Here is a 14,696-nt window from a genome sequence, read left to right on the forward strand (position 1 = left end):
TGTAGTGTCCTTATTTATCCTTTATGGTGGATTTAGCTTTAAAGTCTATTTTGCCTCTTTTTTGATGGTTGTTTGCTTGATATATTTTTCCCCACCCTTTGAGTTTTAGTTTATTTGTGTCTCTAAGTCTAAGGTGTGTTTCTTGTAGGCAGCGTATAGACAGATTGTGTTTTTTACTCCAATCTGCAACTCTCTGTCTCTTTATTGGTGCATTTAGTCCATTTACATTCAGCATAATTATAGAGAAGTATGGGTTTAGTGCTGTCATTTTGATGCCTTTTTTTGTGTGTTGTTGACAATTTCATTTTTCCACCTACTTTTTTGTGCTGAGAAGCTTTTCTTTGTAGATTGTGTGTTCCTTCTTTTCATAGTAGTTGAATTTATTTTTGCTGAGTCATTATGTTTATCTCAGTTTTTATTTTGAAGTTTGGAATTGTTAGACCTCTTTGTGGTTACCTTAGTATTTACCCCTATTTGACTAAGTAAAACCTAACTTGTATCGCCCTGTATTGCCTTGGTTTCCTCTCCATATGTAGGATCTACGCCTCCTGTATTTAGTCCTTCTTTTTTAATTATTGTAATCTTTTACATAATGACATCAATGATTCCCTGTTTTGAACATTTTTTTTTTAAGTAATCTTATTTTGCTTTTGTGATTTCCCTATCTGGGTTGATATCAGGATGTTTCGTTCTGTGACCTTGTGTTGCGTTGGCATCTGATATTATTGATTTTCTGACCAAAGAATTTCCTTTAGTAATTCTTGTACTTTTGGTTTAGTTTTTGCAAATTCTCTAAGTTTATCTGTAAATGTCTTAATTTCACCTTCATATTTGAGAGAGAGTTTTGCTGGATATATGATTCTTGGCTGGCAGTTTTTCTCTTTCAGTGCTCTATATATGTCATCCCATTGCCTTCTTGCCTGCATGGTTTCTGCTGAGTAAAAAAGAAAAAAGAAAAGTCCAAACTTATTCTTATTGATTCTCCTCTGTAGGTGACTTTTCATTTATCCTTGGCTGCTTTTAAAATTTTCTCTTTATCTTTGGTTTGGGCAAGTTTGATGATAATATGTCTTGGTGATTTTCTTTTGGGATCTATCTTGTATGAGGTTCGATGAGCATCTTGGATAGATATTCTTTCATCCTTCACAATGCCAGGGAAGTTTTTTGCCAACAGATCTTCAACTAATCTCTCTGTATTTTCTGTTATCCCTCCCTGTTCTGGAACTCCAGTCACACACAAGTTATTCTTGATAGAGTCCCACATGATTCTTAGGGTTTCTTCATTTTTTTTAATTCTTTTATCTGATTTTTCTTCAAATATATTGGTATCATTTGCCTTATCCTCTAACTCCCCCACCCTGCATTCCAATTCCTTGATTCTGCTCCTCTGACTTCCTATTGAGTTGTCTAATTTTATTGTTAATCTTTTGAATTTCTGAATGCTGTCTCTCTATGGATTCTTGCAGCTTATTAAATTTTTCACTATGTTCTTGAATAATAGTTTTGATTTCTTCAACTGCTTTATGTGTGTGATCCTTGGCATTTTCTGCATATTGCCTTATTTCATTTCTGAGGTCATCCCTGATGTCTTGAAGCATTCTGTATATTAATTTTTTATATTCTACATCTGGCAATTCCAGGAATGTATCTACATCCGGGAATGATTTTGATTCTTTGATTTGGGGGTTTGTAGAAGCAAACATGGTCTGCTTCTTTAAGTGATTTGATATCGACTGCTGTCTCCAAGCCATCTATAAGATATTGTAGTGTTTTCTTTTATATTTGCTCACTGAGTCTTATCTTCTTGTTTTGTTTTGTTACAATACACCCAGATGGGCTACTAGATTGCACTATCTTGCTGTAGCTTTTGAATCACTTATGTTTATTACCAGCTGGTTTGAGCTGTTACCAGATATATAAGCCTATGAGTCCATTCACTATTCTTGAATAGAATCAGCTCAGGTGTCCTGATAATAGGTCACCTAGTGTGTGGTGTATGCTCTCACCTATTAACTTAGAGGAGTAGTGGTGATGGTTGTATGCATCAATTTCTAGTAGCTGCAGGGTGTCACACTCTGAGGAGGGCAGGATGCTGACAGCCTTCCCCCAAGTGTCAGTGAGGTAGGAGTGGCTCTATTCTCTGGAGCGCGCTGGTGGGTGGGCTCTGCAGCTGTACCTTAGGCACCCAATGTTTGTACCTCTATAGATTGGTAGGCATCAGTATCCTCAGACCCCTTTAGCAGGTGGCTAGGTGGTGCAGGTGGAGCCTCAGGCCTCAGTTCCCTGGTGTGGATCAGTGACCTCCAAAACTTGCCTTTCCATTGCTCAGCAAAAACAATTACAGTCAAATTGCTATCAGAATTGTCTTTGCATTATAATAGCCACCTGGTTCCCTGTAGGGATGAAAGCCAAAGACTGTGGGTCTCTTATGCCTGGAAGGAGTTGGTTCTGTATTGTTATTCCAGTTTAGGGAAGTCAGGGAAGGATTTTTCCTTTGATCGTTAAATGCTGCTTTTCTAAGGCCAGGAGAATGGGTTAGAAAAGAAAGCAGAAGAAAAAAAGAAAAAAACGGCAGTGCACTTCACTCTCTGGCCCAGGGAATTCCAATGTTAATGAAGCCGGCTGGGGCAGGGAGGGGAGGAATCAGATAGATAGTAGAGAGTAGCACGGCAAGATAGACAAGGGCAAGATAGACAAAGTTACTTATCTTCTTTGGTGAGGACTGTTTTTTCTGAGATTCCAGAGAGGTGTGTAGCTTGCATGCACTGGCTGGATACCCGCTGAGACTGCCCCAGAGGGTTGGGGCTGAGTCCTGTGCTTATGCCGTCTCAGGAAGGCACAATCAGCTCCTCCACGTTTAGTCCAAAGCCCAGCACCAAGGTTTCCTGTCTGGGACACTGTGCTCAGGCTCCAGAAACAGCCACTGCTTCCCCGTGGTTTTTTGTTTGCCTGTCAGCCGCATCAGTGTGCAGCCTTTGTGCACTGGCTGGGTCCCCTCCGAGGTTGGTCCTGGGGGTTAGGCCTGCATCTGTGCTTGCTCCGTCTCAGTAAGCCACAATCAGCCCTACCTCTCTGGCACCAGAGAACTGCAAGGGCTCAAGGCTGCGGTGTGGCACACTGGCTCCAGAAGTGGTCGCTGCTTCAGCGCATGGCTTTTCACTCCCCTGTCACTCAGGTCAACTCCGTAGTTCTGTGTTTGATGGTCAGGGTTTGTAGATTGTCCTATATGTAATGGATTCACTTGTTTTTTTGAGTCTTTGTTGCAAGAAGAATAAGTGGTCCCCCCCTTAGCCCTCCTTAATAAACTTATAATTGAAAATGAATAAAAACATTTAGGAAGAGAAAATAAGACTCTAGAAACCATCGCACAAGAAAAATAAAGCCATCATAATTCAAATAACTTAAATTATTTTAATTCTGTATTTTGTTTCCTCATGAACTTCCCACTGAGCTCAGCTGTAATAATGTGTATAAAAGTAAATTGTATGATTTATGCAAACACAAAGTATTCTGGCTGCATTATTATTGCTATTATTGAGGTCAAGAAATGCAAATTTATGTAAATTACAGTAGAACCTGGAAATGGAGGCATATTAAATGTATAAATCATGTATTTATTAACGTGTGTGTGATTTCTTTTTTAGTCTAAAATATTCAATGGAGACCACGTGCAAATTTTCCATATAAAATATGACATATTTAAATTATCTTCAGTCTTGTACATTCTTTTCTTTCAGTTATAATTTTTTAGGCTCCTAAATATGCTTCCTGATTCACAAAGGAGAGTCTTCTTTGTGTAAACCTTCAGCGTGTGTACCTGCATCATTGCACTTATGCATAGTGATACACAAGTCATTTAAAAGATGGCAGTTATGTTTAGAATTTCTTTTCACTTTAATTTTGGAGACCAAGCATGGTCCCAATTGTTTCCAGTTCTAGGAAAACATAAAGGAGGCTAGTAAAAAAGAGGAGAAAAAGATATCTGGCAAAGAGTGAGAGAGTAAACGTAGTTTGATGTGACCTACACCTCCTTTATTTTAACCATCCCAATAACCACAAAGGACATTGTTATTATACATAGGAGAAAAACTGATACTTGGAAAAAATTTGAAGAGTGGAAGGAAAGTATGATAAATTGTTTTGCTTGATAACTCTGCCTGCAACTATGAACAGATTGATATTTTTAAGCCCCGAAACCTTGGTGGTGTAGTGACTAAGAGCTACAGCTGCTAACCAAAAAAAAAAAGGTCGGCAGTTAGAATCCACCAGGCGCTCCTTGGAAACTACGGGGCAGTTCTACTCCGTCCTTACAGCATTGCCATGAGTCGGAATAGACTCAACTGCAGCAGGTTTTTTTTTTTTTTTTTCTAAAGGTTCCTATGCTGGGCTCCTGGAAACCCTGGCAGCATAGTGGCTGCTATGGCTGCTAACCAAAAAGGTCGGCAGTTGAAATCCACCAGGTGCTTTTTGGAAACCGTATGGGGTAGCTCTACTCTGTCTTCTAGGGTCTTTATGAGTCAGAATCGGCTGGACAGCAGCGGGTATGCTGGGCTGCTAACCAAAAGGTGCTCAGTTCGCACCCACCAGCCACTTCTTGGATATCCTATAGGGCAGTTCTACCCTGTCCTATAGGGTTGCTATTAGTTGGAATCCACCTGATGGCAACGGGTTTCGTTTTTGTTTTTTTCTTTTTTTTTATGCTGACTACCAAATTTGTTAGTTCGAAGCAGAAGAAAAGTTGTCCAGAAATTACTTGAGACAATTATTTGTCTTTTCATTAGGAAGAGACAAGAAATCAAAAGACAGGCAAAATGCAAGTACTTCTAAACAATGGTTATATCTGTTTATATAGATATCAGATACATAAAGGTAAACTGCATTAAAATATTTAATATGTAAATGAAACAATGTGATTTATGATATTAATTAAGCTAGTTTTCTCATACTTGTTTATAATCTCTCTTTTTGAAAAAATGACCAAAACTAATTTCTCTACAATCTGAGGGCTTTAGTAAAAATCTCATTTACTCAATATTAGGAATAATATTACCTATATATCTACAGATCAATTATAATCCTAACTATTAACATTTTACTTATTTCTGCTTCTATATCATTATCAGAAATGGGCATTTTAAGAGAGACAACCAAAGTGCAAATCACAGCGATCATGTGCATTAGGATAATAAAACTATTCCTTGACTTCCAATGCATTATTGTTACTCTTTGGTAATGTATATCTGAAAAGTTAAAAGTATTACCTTATCCAAATGTTAAATAAACATGTCAAGGATTTTATTAAACTCATTCATTAAGGGGAGGGCCATTAAAATGCCAAGATAGGCTCAAATGAGAATTTGAACAAGAATATATATGCCATCAAGAATGATGAAATGAAATTGTTAGTAAGTGCGAAACTGGGTAATATTCATAGGGCAAAAAATATTTGGAGTCATCACTTCTATAAGGGCAGAAATCAGTCGTATCTCTATAGGACAAAATCCATTTACAGTACATTTCTATGGACAAGAATCATTTGTATTGCTCTCAGTTTTCCACAACTTAACTTCAGAGTTGTAAAATAGCCTAGTCAATAGTAATAAACACACCCCTATTAGAATTTACAGGGGCATTAGTGGTTCAGCGGTAGAATTTTTGCTTTTCATGAAAGAGATACCAGTTTGATTCTTGGCCAATGCAACTCATGAGCAGCTACCATCGGTCTGTCAGTGTTGCTAAGATGCTGAACAAGTTTCAGTGGAGTTTCTAGCCTAAAATGAACTAAGAAGAAAAGCCTGGTGATCAGCCAATGAAAATCCTATAAAATCGCAATGTTCTGATCCTCAGTCACGATGATCTGATCATGAGGATGGCTCAGGACCAGGCAGCATTTCTAGAACTGATAATACCAAAGGATCTGCTAGAGCACTCAACCTCCCAGAATTTCCCTGAAAGGACACCAAGTGTTATGGATTGAATTGTGTCCCCCCAAAATACGTGTTGTAAATTCTAACCTCTATGCCTGTCACTATAATCCCATTTGGAATTAGTTGTCTTTGTCATGGAACAGGATTAATGCAGAGTGTGTTTTGAGTCAATCTCTTACAGATTATAAAAGGAGCAGATTAAGGAAGCAGGGATGGAGGAAGAGAGATGCCAAACTACATGAAGACCATCCAGGAGCAGAAGCTCAAAGACACAAGGCCCTTCCTTCAGAACCAATGGGAATGCTTTCAGTCTCTTTCCATTGAGAATAATGTTAGCTGTTGTTTTTGTATATGCCCTTAATTATGTTGAAGAATTTTCCTTCTATTCTCATTTCACTGAGGGTTTTTATCGGGAAAGGTTCGATTTTTATCGAATGCCTTTTCTGCATTGATTGAGATGATCATATCCTTTTTCTTTTTTTAATTTATATGGTGAATTACATTGATTGATTTTCTAGTGTTGAGCCATCCATGCTTCCCTGATGTGAATCCCACTTGATCGTACTGTATTTTTTTTTTTTATATGCTGTTGAATTCTATTAGCTAGAATTGGAAATTTTTGCAGCTATATTCATGAGGGATATTGGTCTGTAATTTTCTTTTCTGGTGGTATCTTTACCTGGCTTTGGTATCAGAGTTATGCTGGCTTCATAGAATGAATAGAGTGAGTATTCCTTCTTTTTTGTGTGTTCTGGAATAGTTTGAAAAAAAACTGGTATAAACTCTCCTCTGAATATTTTGGTAGAGTTCTCTAGTGAGGCCATCTGGGAAGGGTTTTTTGTTGTTGTTGTTGTTGTTGGGAGTTTTTTTTTTTTATGACTTCTTCAATTTCTTCTTCTGTTATAAATCTGTTCAAGTTTTCTACATCGGTTTGTGTTAGTTTAGGTAGGTAGTGTATTTCTGGAAATTTGTTCATTTCTTTTACATTTTCAAATTTGTTGGAGTATAAGTTTTTGTGATATTCTGTTATGATCCTTTTTACCTCTGTTGGTTCTGTTGTAATGTCTGCTATCTCATTTATTTTGGTTATTTGCATCTTCTCATTCTTTTCCTTTGTTAATTTAGCCATTGGTTTGTTGATTTTACCGATTCAAAGAGCCAACTTTCAGTCTTGTTGATTCTTTCATTGTTTTCTGCTCTAATCTTTATTTCCTTTCTTCTGGTGACTGTGGGTTTCTTTTTCTGCTCTTTTTCTATTTGTTTGAACTGTAGGGTTAAGCTATTGATTTGAGCCTTTTTTTTTTTTTGATGCATTTATTGTTATAAATTTTCCTCTGATCACTGTTTTTGCTGTATCCCAAAGGTTTTGATAAGTTGTATTTTCATTCCCATTTTATTCTAGGAATTTTTTATTTCATTTGAATTTCTTCTGTACCCAGTGGTTTTAAAGCAAGGTGTTATTCTGGTTCCATGTATTTGATTTTTTTTCCGTGTTCTTCCTATTATTGATTTCAAGTTTTATAGCATTGTGATCAGAGAAGATGCTTTGTATTATTTTGATGTTTTTTAAATTTATTGAGGCTTGCTTTGTGGCCTAAAATATGGTCTGTTCTAGAGAATGATCCATGTGGGTTGGAGAAGAATGCATATTGTACAGTGACGTGTTCTGTATATGTCTATGAGATCAAGTTGGTTGTTTTTGTTATATAGGTCTTTTGTGTCTTTGTTGAGTGTCTTTCTAGTTCTGTCCTTTGTCAAAAGTGGTGTGTTGAAGTCTCCTACTGTTACTGGGGAACTGTCTATTTCTGTTTTCAGTGCTGTTAAAGTTTGCTTTATGTATTTTGGAGCTCTGATATTAGGTGCATAAATATTTATTATGATTATCTTCTCTTGTTGACGCTTTAATCATTATACAACGCCTTTCCTTGTTTCTTGTGATGGATTTTGACTTAAAGTCTGTTTTATCAGAGATTAATATTGCCACTTTCACTCTTTTTTGGTTGTTGTTTGCTTGGTATATTTTTTTCCATCCTTTGATTTTTAATCCATTTATGTCTTTATGTCTAAGGTGTGTCTCTTCTGGCAACATATTGATGGGTCTTTTTTTTTTTTTTTAGTCTATTCTGTAGCACTCTGTCTCTTGACTGGTGCATTTAAACTATTTACATTGTGTGATTTTTGATAGGTATGAATTTATGGCTGTCATTTTGATAGGCTATTTTTTGTGGTGCTGATGATTTCTTGGTTCCACTTAATTATCTGTGCTGAGTTCTTTTTGTTTATGGATTTTCTTTTCTTTTCCTTCATTGTTGTTAACTTTGTGTTTACTGAGTCTTTACGGTTTTCTTCTTTTTTATTTTGGTGGGTAGCTTTATTAATTTTCTTTGTGATTACTCTGAAGTTTACCTTTATCTTCCTAAGTTTAAAACAGTCTTTTTTTTCTTGGCATCACCTTGACTTCCTCTCCATATGGAAGTTCTATAACTCCACCATTTATCCCCCCTTTTTGTTTTGAAGTTGTCATTGTTTACAGATTGGCATCTCTGGGGTTCCCTGTTTTCAGTTTTGTAGTTTTATTTCACTTTTGAGAAGTCTTTGTCTTGGTTGGTATCTGGGTGATGCTGTTGTGTGTCTTAATCTCAGGTTGTTGCCTGACGTCATTGGTTCTCTGTGTGAAGGACTCCCTTTAATATTTCTTGTAAGGTTGGTCTGGTTTTTACAAATTTCTTCATTTCTGTTTATCTGGGAATGTCCTAGTTTTGCCATCATATTTGAGAGACAATTTTGCTGGGTGTATGATTTTTGTTTGGCAGTTCTTTTCTTTTCAGGATTTTATATATGTCATCCCATTTCCTTCTTACCTGCATGGTATTTGCCAAGAAATCAGAGTATATTCTTATCAGTGCCCCCTTGTAGGTGATATTTTGTTTCTTCCCATGTTGCTCTCAGAATTCTTTCTTTGTCTTTGGTTTTGGAAAGTTTGATTATGATACGTATTTGTGACTTTCTTTTGGGGTCTATTCTGTATGAGGTTCATTGAGCTTCTTTGATGGAAACCTTCTAATCTTTCACGACATTAAGGAAGTTTTCTGACAGTAAATCCTTGAAAATTCTCTCGGTTTTTTTTTTTTTTTTTTGTCTCCTCCTGGAATTCCAGCCATGTGCAAATTATCTCTGTTAATAGTGTTCCACATATCTCTTAAGCTTTCTTCACTTTTCTTCATTCTTTTTTTCTGATTATTCCTTGAATAAATTAGTATCAAGGGATTTGTCCTCTATTTCATTGATTCAATTCTACTTATATGTCCTTCCATTGAATTATCTCTTTCTGATATTTTGTTGTTAATTTTCTTGGTTTCTAGTTGCTGTTTTAGGATATTTTCTAATTGTTTGTTTTGTCTTTTTGTTCTTGTATTGTTTCCCTGAATTCTTTTAGGGTTTTGCCTGTGTTTTCCTTGGTTTTCTCTGTGTTTTCCTTGATCTTAAGGATACTGTGTGTAAGTCTTTTGAATTCCTTATTAGGTAGTTCCATTACCATTTCTTCCTCAGAAAGGTTTACTGTCCTTTTATTTTGGTCACTTGCTTGAGCTGTCTTGTCCTGTTTCTTTATATGATTTGATATTGTATGCTGTCTCTGGGGCATTAAGATGTTACATATGTTTATGATTTTTTGTTTTGTTTTGATATACCATTACGGGCTGATTGGGCTCGCTTCACTGATCACTTGTCTGGTAGTACAAGAGCATTGACCATGTGAATTCAGGTGAATGCAACAGTGGCAGGCAGGATGAGCCTGTGTCACTGTTCACTGTGTGTGTGAGACTCTTAAAGGCATGTTGAGCAGGCATTGTCTGCTGTTTGTCATCAGTCCAGTGGTGCAGGAGTGCTCAGAGTCACTCACTAGGAGGGCGGGCACAGTGTGAGGGTTGGGGCAGATGGGTAGCTGGCAAATGTGCAGGTGCTCTCTCTGCCCATTCAGCAGGTCATCAGACAAGGGGGGAGGGACAGATGGGTGGTCAAATAGTGTGCAGGCACTCTCCCCACTTGCTCAATAGGTCAGTGGGCAAGTGGCAGGGTGGGCAGGTCACACAGGTGCTCTCTCCATCTGCTAGGTGGGTCAGTGGGAGAGGGGTGAGGCAGGCAGGTGGCCAGGAAGTGCACAGGTTCTCTCTCGCACACTCAGCAGCTCAGCAGGAGAGGGATGTGGTGGGCAGGCAGCCAGGGGACATGTAGGCACTCCTTCTGCCCACTCAGTGGGTTCATGGGAGAGGGGCCAAATGGGGAGGTGGCTGGGGAGTGCGGAGGTGAGGAGCAGGGCAGACTGCCAGACAGTGGGGAAGCTTTCTCCCCTCCTGCTTGGTTGGTGGGAGGGGGTGGTGGTAGATGGGGCTGGGTGGGGGGAGGAAGCAGGGGCTCATGCTATGATCCCCAGCATTTGGGGCTCTAGGGGTGAAGTTCATGCCTCTTATCACCCGGATGGTGAGGGGAGGGGGAGTGTTCTCCTCTGGTCGCTGGATGAGGGTGCCTGTACCCCAACCAAATGTGAGGAGGAGGAGGTGGCTGCCCAGAATCTGTTTGAGTGGGGAACCACCTGCTGATGTTCTGTGGCTCTACTACTCCATGCATGTCACCTGCCCTAGTGTTCAGGGACCACCACTGCTGAGTCACCCTGTCTCTAGATCCTGGCTCCCTCCCTGCTCTGTGGATGCCAGGATCCCTGAATCTCTCACCCTCCTTTCTGTATTTTCCCTCTTAAGTGCCAACACCTGTCCTGCTCACCTTTGTTTCACTCTGGGTATGTCTATACAGTTTCTCTGTCTCCTACCGGAAGTTCCATAACGTTGCCTTCCTGTGTTTCTCACCAGGATTGCTGCTGGTTTTGTCTTAAGATGGCCACACTGTGCTGGGCTGGCTGGCAGGACATCTCCACTCCATATCTCTCTTCAAGTGCTGTTTTTGTTCTGTTTCTTCTTCCAGTTGGTGTTTGATCTAAGTCTTTATCCTTTCATTTCATGTTCAGGACTCCAGGACTGTCATCTGTATCTGTTTCACTTGGTTTCTTGGATCTTGCTGTAGAGGGATGGCATGGTGTGTCTGACTAAGCCACTATCTTCCTGCAAACTCTCATACACTCTTGACTCTTTAAACCTCTAATTTTCTAATATGTTATAATAATAATAATGTCTGTCTCAGAATTATGTTAAGGTAGGTAATGAATGGAAACGTTTTTGAGCATTCTTGTTTATGAATTTTTGTGGCTTTAACTTGGTAATAGTAATTTAGCATTTTGTCTTGCTTCCAGTAATTTATATACATGTACTATTGCTTCATCTAGATTGCAGTTTAATTAAAAGTGGAAATTGTATGTTACTTTTGTTTCTGCTACTGAGTTTAGTGTGGTGCCTTTCACACTAGACATTTAATTCATGTTTTTAATTTGAATTAAGTGACATTTTATAATTTTGAACACATCTGTCTTGTATTATGATTATTTGGGGGTTTTCAGCAATTCACTGATACCAGATACTCTGTTTTGTAGCAAGACACTTCAGGGCATGTAGACGATGTCTTCTTATCTTTGCACCATTCCATTAGACTACTAATAGATTTTCTTCCATGTGATAGGAACTAAATAAATATTTGCTGAAGCAAAACATGAACACAAAGGAAGAGACTCCTATTTTCTCTGAGATGCCACAGAAATACATATGGGCTTTCTTATATATTGAGAAAGTGTTTGTTTCATTTTGCAACTTGCAAAGTTCTTAGAAACTCTGAACAGAGCACCTTTTTTTTTTTTTTTTTCAGAATATGGCGTGTGCTTTCATGTTGCTGTACAGGTCACATTTACTTATTCAGTATTCTAGAAATATCTGTGAGCCTATACATTGGTTTGGAAACCCTGGTGGCATAGTGCTTAAGAGTTATGCCTGTTAACGAAAAGGCTGGCAGTTTGAATCCACCAGGCACTCCTTGGAAACCCTATGGAGCAGTTCTACTCTGTCCTATAGGGCCGCTATGAGTTAGAATTGACTGGATGGTAATGGGATACATTGTTTCAGGCCCTGCAAGGAGTACAGTTCAAATGTAGAACCAAAATGGAAAGATCTATTTGCTCTCTGTTCATAAACCCTCGAAGGCTACTCAGCTGGCAGGCTATCTCGTTTTCTTTTTTCCCATAACCTGGAGTTTTACTTCAGGGAGAACATTGTAGACATAGGAAGAGAACTAGGAAATCAAATGTGTAAGGAACCTCTAAGAACATTACCCCAAGAGTAATCTATCTTAACACTACTCAAATTCAAGAAGTATGCATGTAGCCTGTCAAGATACTTGGAATTAATGTGACAAAAATATTTTCTCTCATTTGAAATTTGTAACCCATTTTGAATTTATTCTTTAATGTACCTCTTTTTTAGAACCAATTCTAGGCAAACTTATAAAGTGGATGAAATTCATCGTTAGTAACTCCACCTCCTTTCTCTGGCTTTTTTTGGTCTTTATCCATACTTCCTAGGCATTCAGTGCTTTCCTGCTGCTTTGATTCTGAAGGACCTAATTCTCACTAAGGTTTTAGTGTACCTGTGGTCCACTTTCAGTGCAGTGAGTTTCTCTTATATGGCCTGTCTAGCCGTAGGTTTGCATTTCTCCCAAAATGATTGATCAGACAGCAAACTGCCAAAGGATTGGTTGGTTTGCTATCCACATAAGCAACTAATAATGCACCTTATAGGATTGGTCAGTTTACAATCTGCCTATAAGATTGGTCAGTTTATGAAAGCAACACCTTGAAATTGACAGTTTTCCTATATGAGCAGCCAATCTCACAAAAGTTTTTTGAGGACCTCCTGATCAATAGCCTAGAAAGAAGCGAATCCTTTGGACCCAGGGTCCCTGCATGGGAAACCTCCTAAACCAAACCAAATCCATTACTGTCGAATGGATTTTGACTCATAGCAACCCAACTGCCCTATAGGGTTTCCAAGGAGTGGCTGGTGGATTTGAACTGCCGACCTTTTGGTTAGCAGACAAACCCTTAACCACTGTGCCACCAGTGACCATTGATAACCTCCTAGATCCAAGTAAAGGTCTGTACTGAGCTGGTTACACTGAGCTGATAACACTAAAGACTAAAAAGAAACAGCAGCAAGCACAGCAGAGCCAGACAGCAAAGAAATGTGGCAGTGGTGCAAGCACCAGGAACCACAGACCAGCAGATGGCAGTGGTGGGTGAGGTTGCCAACGGAGCTGGGCGCCCCCTAAAGGAGAAGCAGCTGCAATCTAGGCCCATACAGGCAGATGCCCCAGCAAAGTAAGTGGCAGCATGGAGGCCCAGCTGGCTTGCCTTTGGCAATGGCAGAAGTCCCAACTGTGCTGAGAACTGTAACCTGAGAGCTAAGGGGAGGCCTGTTTTGAGGGGCTAAGAAGTTGTCCAGTAAGTTCTGTTATTATCATATTACAGATGAGGAAATTAAGGCACAGAGAGGTCAAGTTCACATGGCTAATAAGCCTTGGAAGTAGAATTTTAACCCAGTTTTACTTAAGCATGGACCAGTAGAACTTTATTTAATGATGTAGATATTTTATATCTGTACTGTGTCTATTGAACACTTGAAATGTGACTGAGACACTGAAGTTTCAATCATATTTAATTTTAATCAGTTTTAATTTAAATAGCTGTGTGTGGCTAGTAAGGAGCCCTGGTGGTGCAATAGTTAAGCATTTGGTGGTAGTTTGAACCTACCCAGCAGCTCTGCGGGAGAAAAACCTGATGATCCCATAAAAAAAGAAACCTGTAGAGCAGCTCTACTGTGTTACATGAGGTCACTATGAGTCGAAATTGACTTGATGGCACGTAACAACAACAACAACATGTGAATAGTGGCCACCCTGTTGGGCAGTATGCAGCAGTCTAATTCTACATCACTGTATTCACTTCGGAAACCCTGGTGGCATAGTGGCTAACTAAAGGCTAACTAACTAAAGGGCTGGCAATTCAAATCCACCAGGAGCTCCTTGGAAACTCTATGGGCAGTTCTACTCTGTCCTATAGGGTTGATATGAGTCGGAATCAACTCAGTGGCAATGGGTTTGGTTTTTTGGTTTGGGTATTCACTTCATTCACTTTTAAATAAGGACAGTGTAAGCAGGATGTTGGAAATGTACATACCACTGGCACTGTTTTAGCTATGTGGCTAATTAAACCCATGTTTTCTTTTTAAGAAGAAAATATAAAAAGAAATTAAAGAACAAAAACTTTCCTGTCTAAGCTTTTATTGAACAATGAAGAGAATCTAATACTAATTAGAGAAACTGGTCTACGGCTGTCATCTTGAAATAAAATTTTACCTCTTTCTTAATTTTTGTTTTAATATTTTCTTTTGAAAATTAAGTTGATTTCAGTTTACTTTAATCTACACAAGGCTGAAGATTTAAGAGCTTGTTCTCCAAATTTTAGCTTCTGTATTGTTAGTCCCTAAAAGTTCAAGAAATGCCAACACCGTTCAAGAATAATATATTTTAAGACACTTTTAAAGGTATCTTTTATTATTCAAGTAATAAGCCATTCAACATTTTTGTATGTAATATGACAGATTGCATTGTTCCATGGTGTATATTGGAAAGGTGGTTGACTAGTACTAAAGTAAATTGCTTTTATATAATCAAAAAAGAAAAAACTGGCATGTTTAATAAATCACCAAATAAAACTTTATGAATTAATGTTATATTGTTTCCTTGTATTCTGAGACTCTTTGAGGGTATGTAATT

At 38.5% G+C, this 14,696-nt stretch overlaps 1 protein-coding gene across 1 annotated transcript in view; it reads left to right on the forward strand.

Moving 5' to 3' along the window:
* ARSJ (arylsulfatase family member J) overlaps positions 1–14,696 on the forward strand; it is a 101,071-nt gene that overhangs the window by 53,553 nt on the left and 32,822 nt on the right. The gene's annotated exons all lie outside the window — the stretch shown is intronic.

Source organism: Loxodonta africana, chromosome 5 (assembly GCF_030014295.1).
Source record: "Loxodonta africana isolate mLoxAfr1 chromosome 5, mLoxAfr1.hap2, whole genome shotgun sequence".
NCBI classification, from domain to species: domain Eukaryota; kingdom Metazoa; phylum Chordata; class Mammalia; order Proboscidea; family Elephantidae; genus Loxodonta; species Loxodonta africana.